Raw genomic sequence first — 8,365 nt, 5'->3', positions numbered from 1 at the left:
CCTATTTTGTTCTTTTTCAAGTCTCCCATTTCATTTCAATAGCCTTTCATTCCTTGCTCTTGTTTTAAAGTTTATTTATTCATGGGGTTTTTTGGGTGGCTCATTCAAGTTAAATGTCCAACTCTTGATTTCAGCTTAGGTTGTGATCTCAGGGTTGTGAGATGGAGCCCTGTGTGGGGGTCTGCTCTGGGCATGGAGCCTGCTTAAGATTCTCCCTCTCCTTCTTCCCCCCTCTACCCTGCCCCACTTTATCTCTCAAAAAAATTTTTTATTATTATTTTTAGAAGTCTTTTCTTCATCTTCCCCACCCCTCGCCCCCCAGGGGAAAAGGTGATTTAATACCCACAAATCCCCTCCATCCCCAAGTAATTACATTCTGGGATTTCAGCGTTTCTTCCAATTCTGAACCCTTCTGTTTTTTTTCCCCCCTCTTATGAGAGTAAAGTTAAAGTAGACCTAAGGCCATTGAAAACAAAAAAAGTTGGGCAATAGCTCCTCCCTTGTTTGTCTTATTATTTTTTTACTGTCACAAAACTGTCTTTCTGTGTGTCCTCCAATCCAAACACCCATCCACTGCCACTTACAAAGTGAAAGATGTAAAGTAAGTTGTATTGACCGTTTCAGCGAGCTGATTTTGTGAAATACCTTCTGCTTTAGCCCTTTAAGTTTATCACATTTTGTTGGCTTCTGACATTCCACTTTCCTAGATTATAAGCAAGATCTGTTTATGTCATTTTTTTTAATGTCATTTTTTTTTTATTAGCTTTATTTATTTATTTATTTATTTGACAGAGAGAGAGATCACAAGTAGGCAGAGAGGCAAGCAGAGAGAGAGGAAGGGAAGCAGGATCCCCGCCGAGCAGAGAGCCCGATGCGGGGCTCAATCCCAGGACCCTGGGATCATGACCTGAGCTGAAGGCAGCGGCTTAACCCACTGAGCCACCCAGGCGCCCCAATGTCATTTGTTTTTAAAATGTGCCAATGCCTGTACATTAACGAGATTTCTTTTTTATTTTATTTTATTTATTTATTTGACAGACAGAGATCACAAGTAGGCAGAGAGGCAGGCAGAGAGAGGGGGTAAGCAGGCTCTGTGTTGAGCAGAGAGCCTGATGTGGGGCTCGATCCCAGGACTCTGAGACCATGACCTGAGCTGAAGGCAGAGACTTAACCCACTGAGCCACAGGTGCCCCCATTAATGAGATTTCTAAAAACAAAACTGTATAAGACTGTTAATTTGTTGATCTTTTGCAGGGTCTTTGATGTATCTCTAGTGTATTACAACTGGGCCATTAATCTCATCGCTTTATCAACATTAACTCGTTCATCTTCATGACACTGCTAAGGAATCAGCTGTTTCTTTTCTTTCCTTTTTTTTTTTTAAGATTGAAAGAGAGAGAGCATGAGCAGGCGGGGAGGGAGAAGCAGACTCAGCAGGGAGCCTGACTCGGGGCTAGATGCCAGCACCTTAGGACCATCTGAAAGCAGATGCCCAACCAACTGAGCCACCCAGGCATCCAGGGAAAGAACTTTTGAGAAAGTGTGTGAGTTCTTCCTGTATATCCATGAAAGCTTTATTCACTCTGTTAACTTTTTTCATCATATATGACGTTTATCTTCTGAAGATTAGTGATGACTGGTTTTGCTTTGCTTTTAGACTTCAAGTTGTTTTGGCTGGCTGTATGAAATACGTTCTTCTGACCTCTTAGTTTGTCCTTAGCCATTGTCTTCAATACTCTTGTGCGGCAACTCACACTCCAGATGACGCCATCTACACGCACAGATCTTGAGACCTTTTTAAAAAGATTTATTTATTTATTTGAGAGAGAGAGAGAGAGAGAGAGAGAGAGAGAGGTCGGGGGAGGGGCAGAGGGAGAGAGAATCCTCAAGCAGACTCCACAATGAGTGTTGAACCCAAGGCTGTGTTCTATCTCAGGACCCTGAGACCATGAACCTGATCTGAAACCAAGAGTGGCTGGTGGTTTAACCCCCTGAGTCAGCCAGGCGCCCCTCCTTGCTCTTGTTCCAAACCCCATCTCCTATTTTGTTAAAATATTTCAGCATGCTTATTGTCTTCTATATTTTATAATTCCAATCTCTGAAGGGTCCTTTTATATCACCATGACTCTTACTCAGGCTGGCTTATTTCTCCTGGGGTCCCTGACTTGGAAATGAGGTATAGAAGCATCTAGATTTTATAGGTGAGGGTCCCGTGAAGCCTGGCTGGGGAATGGGCAATGCCTTCTAAAAGGATTTATATTGGCTTCAGAAAACTGCCTTTAAAGTGAAGTATGTCTGAGACCATGAAAAGTTCACTTGTCAGTCTGGGGTTTTCTGGCTTGTTCAAGGAGTATATAAGGAAACCCCCAAACCCATGAGGGCAAGGCTCGGGCTACAAGTTCTCAGGAGAGACTTGTCTGTTTCTATCAAAAGTCCAGGCCCAGACATACAGTTTCCCCATTGCCTGCCTCCACCGGTGGGCAGGCTCCTGAGGCCCGGGCTCTTTGTGGGCTCTCCGTCATACATCTCCACAGAGTGCAGGCCGGAAAGTTCTAGGTCGCAAGAAAGACAAGGATCCTTAGAATCCTTACTGCTTAAATTTCCCATCCCGACCACACTGATCTTTCAATCCTCTCTTAATTTTCATCCCTGGAGGGTTGCCTCATTTTTTAATTTTTATTTTATTTTATCTCTTTTTATGAGCTCAGCTAGGTGTTTAAAAGGATGTCTCTTCTGGAATATTATTCGGCTGTAAGAAAGAACGAAATCTTGCCATTTGCAAAGTCATGGATGGAGCTAGTGAGTATAATGCTGAAGGAAATAATCCAGTCAGAGAAAGACAAATGCCACACTGTTTCACTCATATGCGGAACTTAAAAGCATTGTTTTTTGGTTTTTGGTTTTTTAGATTTATTTATTTATTTGACAGAGAGAGAGAGAGAGAGAGAGAGAGAATACAAGCAGGGAGAGCAGGAGAGGGGGAAGGGGACTCCTCACGGAGCAGGGACCACAATGTGGGGCTCCATCCCAGGACCCCGGGACCACACCCTGAGCCGAAGGCAGATGCCCAGCCGACTGAGCCACCCAGACGCCTCTCATATGTGGAACTTAAGAAACAAAACAAACAGCAAAAGGAAAAAGAAAGAGAGAGGCAAACCAAGAAACAAACTCTTAACTAGAAAGAACAAACTGATGGTTACCAGAGGGGAGGTGAGTGGGTGGAGGATGGGTGAAATAGGTGTTGGGGATTAAGGGGTACCCTCGTTTTGCTGAGCACTGGGTGTTATATGGAAGTGTTGAATCACTCTATTGTACATCTGAAACTAATATAACACTGTGTTAACCAACCAGAATTAAATAAAAACATTAATTTGGGGACGCCTGGGTAGGCAGAGCAGCAGGCAATGGGAGAAAGAGAAGCAGGCTTCCCACGGAGCAGGGACCCCAACGTAGAACTCAGTCCTAGGACCCTGGGACCATGACCTGAGCCGAAGGCAGATGCTTAACCAACTGAGCCACCCAGGCAGTCCTAAAAAAATATTTTAAATTAATCTCTACACACATCCTGGGTCTTGAACTCACAACCCCAAGATCAATAGCTTTACACTCTACAGCCTGAGCCACCCAGGCACCCCCTTTTTTCTGGGCAGAAATTAGAATTTTTTATTCTGTTTATTTATTTATGTATGTATTTATGCAAAAAGATTTTATTTATTTATTTGACAGAGAGAGATCACAAGTAGGCTGAGAGGCAGGCAGAGAGAGAGGGGGAAGCAGGCTCCCCGCTGAGTGGAGAGCCGGATGCGGGCCTTGATCCCAGGACCCTGAGATCATGATCTGAGCTGAAGGCAGAGGCTTTAACCCACTGAGCCACCCAGGCGCCCCATTTATTTTTTTTTAATAAGATTTTATTTATTTATTTGACAGTGAGAGAGGGAATACAAGCAGGGGGAGTGAGAGATGTGGGGCTTGATCCCAGGACTGAGATCATGACCTGAGCTGAAGGCAGACGCTTAACGATTGAGCCACCCAGGCACCCCAGAAATGAGAATTTTTGAAGAGGCTCCTGGAAAGGACAATGCATAAATTACTAACCCATCTCAGTGACTGAGGACATCGGTGCCTTCTTTGTGACTCCCTGCAGCCCAGAAGGCTTTTGAGCTTGCAGGACGTGTCAGTAAATATTTGAGGAATTTAACTCAGCCCTAAAGAGTGATCCTGTCTATGGGGAGAATTTCAGGCACTTGCAGTCAGACAAGTTAGAGGAAAAAGAGCCGTAGCCACCTACCCACATGCACAACACATGCACATATACAAGCTCTTACACACTCAAGCCACACAGACACTCCCCCCAATATATATACACTTGCACACTCTCACACATTGTCGCACATACATATGCACATTTTACAGGGCATGCAGGATTTGTTTTAATCAGGTACAGTCAGACACACAGACACAGAAATGACCATCATTGTTTACCGGAACAAACTTGGGCACCAATGTCTGAGACATGGGCTTTGAAGCAAAGTAAAGCTTTACTATCAGAAAGGCAGCCCAGGGAGAAGTCTGGGCATTATTCCCAAAGCCACCTTGCCCTGTTGTGCCCTGTTGTGCCCTGTTGTGGACTGTTTACGTCCATAAGAGGGGGGTAAGGGTTTTCTTGAAATCTTGAAGGAGGGAGGCTTGAAACAATATGGAGGTAGACTTTCTTTAGGATGATGAGTCCCCATTAGGGACCTGGTATGATCAGGTGATCAGGCTCAGGAGATAATTTCCAGATAAATACCACCTTGCTGTCTCCATTTAGGTTCCCATGGTTACTGGGTAAATAAGGAGCCAGGGCCAGAAGGCAACATGAATGATTGATAGTGCATGAAGTTAAAAGGAGCAGAGTTGGGGCATCTGGGTGGCTCAGTGGATTAAAGCCTCTGCCTTCGGCTCAGGTCATGATCTCAGGGTCCTGGGATCGAGCCCCGAGTCGGGCTCTCCGCTCAGCAAGGAGCCTGCTTTCCCTCCTTTCTCTCTTCCTGCTTCTTTGCCTACTTGTGATCTCTGTCTGTCAAATAAATAAATAAAATCTTAAAAAAAAAAAAAAAAGAGGTGCAGAGTTAAGTAGAGAACAAAACAGAATGTGGAGCTAAGTTAATAATAAGGCAATGAACACAATTATAGGTCTGCTTATGCCTTCAAAACAGGTCCAGGAACCAAGCCTCTGGGCTCATCATGAAGGAAAAAGTTTTCATGCCCAGTTCTCCAAAAGAGGGAGGTGGGTCTGGGATTCTCGAGAGCAACCTGACTCACTGAAAGAAGGTGAAAGCATTTGTTTGAGAAAAGGAAGAAGGGAGGAACAGGGTATGATAACCCTGCCCCCCCACTCCAGGCTGTTGTTAGCCACTCCTGATAGACTAAAGAGGAAACAAAATCCAGCCTGGGTGATGCCACTAGTGTTTGTTCCCTTCTCCAGGTGGGAGTGAGACAGGGAAACTGGAGGATTCCGCCAAAACCTGCTTTTTCCTGCTTCTATTCTTGCTGGGGCCTGTATCCTGGAACCCCACTTTACACATGCCTTGCAAATAGCAGACATGGAGTTATGGGACAAGGAGTTAAGAGTTCTCTCTAGGATAAATAATACCTAAAGAGGGACCCGGTGACAATGGCTGGAGGAGGCTATCCTTTGCGCATCCCAGACTACCTGAGCTAGACACCAATGCCAAGACCTTTCTGCTCCAAGGAATGACACCTGGTCCCTTGTCTTTGTTCTAAGTGGTTCCTGGATGCCTGAGAGGAGACACACACTAGATCACCACCCCCAATAAAAACTGGGCTCAGGCACCTAGGTGGCTCAGTTGGCTGGGTGTATGCCTTTGGCTCAGGTCATGATTCTGGGGTTCTGGTCTGAAGGCAGTTGCTTAACCAACTGAGCCACCCAGGAGCCTGATTCTGGGGTCCTGGGATCGAGTTCCTCATGGGGCTCCCGCTGAGCAGGGAGCCTGCTTCTCCCTCTCCCTCTGCCACTCCTCCTGCTTGAGCTGTCTCTCAAATAAAGAAATAAAATCTTTAAAAAGATACAACACAACCCCCCCCCCCAACCCCAGACTCTGTACATAGGAGAAACTCCCTCCTCTCCGAGTTTCCTGGACACCCACTCTGTTACCTGCTCTCTCTACCTTCAGTCAACTCTGCTCTCACCTCCTGCTGGCTTCTCCTGTTTGATTTCCATCCTGCTTGAAGCCAAGGCTTCTCTTGACTGATCTTGCAGGACCCCACTGGGCCCTCAGACCCGCCTGCTGGCATCAAGAATAGAAAGCAACCCCCCTCCCCAGTATTCTCAAAGGTAAGCTTTGGAAGGGCCAAAGAAGTTAAAAGTTTACGCTGCTTTTTCCTCCAAATAACAAGGGGGGGGAATAGGTTCATTGATTCACGGGGCTGACCCAAAATTTTCCATTAGCCAGAGGAGGGGAAAAAAGGCAAAAAATGTTCCAATTCCAGCCTTCTTCACCCCAGCTGCAGTGTCGTTGGATTCCAGCCTGGAGAGCTTCCCTAGAGCCTAGAATGTTAAACCAGTAAATGCTGGATTTGCTGCCAGGGGTTTAAGCATATTTGCAATGAGGAAACAAAACAGAACAAGCTGAGGGGTAGGAGGAGGATGGTTAAAATATGGCTTTGTATTTTGCGGCTATTTGCACTTTGTTAAACAACAAAAATGCAACTGAAGACTGTAGAAGATCCGCCAGGCTGTGTTAAATGATTCACGGGTCTGGCAGCTGCCCATCAAACAAACAGAAAGGAGCTCCATGGAGCTGCACAAGAGGAAAGGTTTTTCAAGGTAGAGAGGGAACAGAAAGAAAGGAATTTATTACCAGAGAATCCATTGTTTTAGGCAAGGTCACTCTCCTTAGGGGATTGGAATTACCAATTTTTTAGTGTGGACCACCGGAAAACTCCATGTTGATTGGTTAAAGGTTAGGGTCCTGTGTACTGGGACTGTGCTTCACTTGCTTATTAAGCTATAGGTTTGCTGATATGGGGCTCCTAACACAAGTGACTCCATTTTAGGCCTGTGGTTTTCTTTCTAACCATCTAGATTTCTTGTAGAATTGATACAAAATGTTATACACTTTATTTTCATAAATGCCAGAAGGGTCACCCCAATCAGGGAAAGCTGGGAGGAAAAAGGATTACAGGGCACAACTTCCTTGCTTTTTGCTGGTGGATGGGTTAACATTTAAATTTAAATTCTTTTGAGCACTGAAAAAAAAAATAGTAAGTCTCCATAGCTGATGATTTTTGCCTCTTGGAGCCTCTGGAAAAAGAATAATGTAGACAATAATGGCAGTCTCCACCTGGAGATACATGATTGGAGCTTGCTTTCTTTCTTTACTTACTTATTTATATGACAGAGGTAGAGAGAGAGCACACAAGCAGGGGGAGTGAGAGAGGGAGAAGCAGGCTCCCCACTGAACTGGGAGCCCAATGCAGGGCTCAATCCCAGGACCCTGGGATCATGACCTAAGCCAAAGGCAAACACTTAACTGACTGAGCCACCCAGGCACCCCATGTTTGGAGCTTTAAAAAGGTGTTTGGTTTGGGGCGCCTGGGTAGCTCAGTCATTGAAAAGGTGTCCGGTTTGCTCAAAAGCTCTTGTAAAATCAGGTGTATAGGATCCTTTGAGGCTGGCCACCTTTCCATCTTGGTGCACATATATTTTGCCAGGGTGGGCAGTTAATTCAGACTCAAAGTTGGACAAAGTAAAAAGGGCTCAGGGAAACCTTAGTTGCCGTCTGGATTCAGAATCTACCCTGCGGTCTAGCCAAACAACATCTTAAAGGAAAGCCACCAGCTTTTTGGGAATCCTGATTTACAGATACAATCTTAACTGCCCAGGGTTGACTCCAGGCTGAAATCTGATACTGTCAGCTGTGGCCTGATGCAGCCCGAGCAGAAGGTGTGCCCAGCTTATGCAACCAAACCACTGTGAATTTGTTCATCGGCCCAAAATGCAAGAGGCCAAAAATTGACATTGAGCATTTGCATTGAAGAAAGATGGGCTGTTCATTGGTATGGCATCACCTACCATTGGGAGCCCACACTAAAAGTCCCAAACTCCCTGATGGCTTGTAAGTGTGGGTTCTTAAGGGGGGAAAAAAAAATCAAGGGTATGAGGGTCAGGGTTGTGGGTTCTTTAGACATTGGGTAAATTTCAAGACCGATGACCTGGCACTGGTTTGGGTCAGTGACACATTTTAGCAATGTGTGTCAGAGATGCTGTCTTTGTTAATAAAGGCTATCTATCTTGTCCCCTACACTGCATTTTCATTATCTTTTTTCTTTCTTTATTTTTAAAGATTTATTTATTTTTCTG

The 8,365-nt window shown here is 45.1% G+C and overlaps 1 pseudogene; it reads right to left on the bottom strand.

The window, feature by feature from the left end:
* Positions 1-1,278: 1,278 nt before the first annotated feature.
* Positions 1,279-1,724, bottom strand: LOC111142745 (annotated as a pseudogene).
* Positions 1,725-8,365: the final 6,641 nt, after the last annotated feature.

This window comes from Enhydra lutris, unplaced genomic scaffold (genome assembly GCF_002288905.1).
Source record: "Enhydra lutris kenyoni isolate GAN:26980312 unplaced genomic scaffold, ASM228890v2 scaffoldscaffold8, whole genome shotgun sequence".
Classification (NCBI taxonomy): domain Eukaryota; kingdom Metazoa; phylum Chordata; class Mammalia; order Carnivora; family Mustelidae; genus Enhydra; species Enhydra lutris.
The sequence above is the reverse complement of the archived record's forward strand: the minus strand, read 5'-3'. Positions and strand labels throughout refer to the sequence as shown.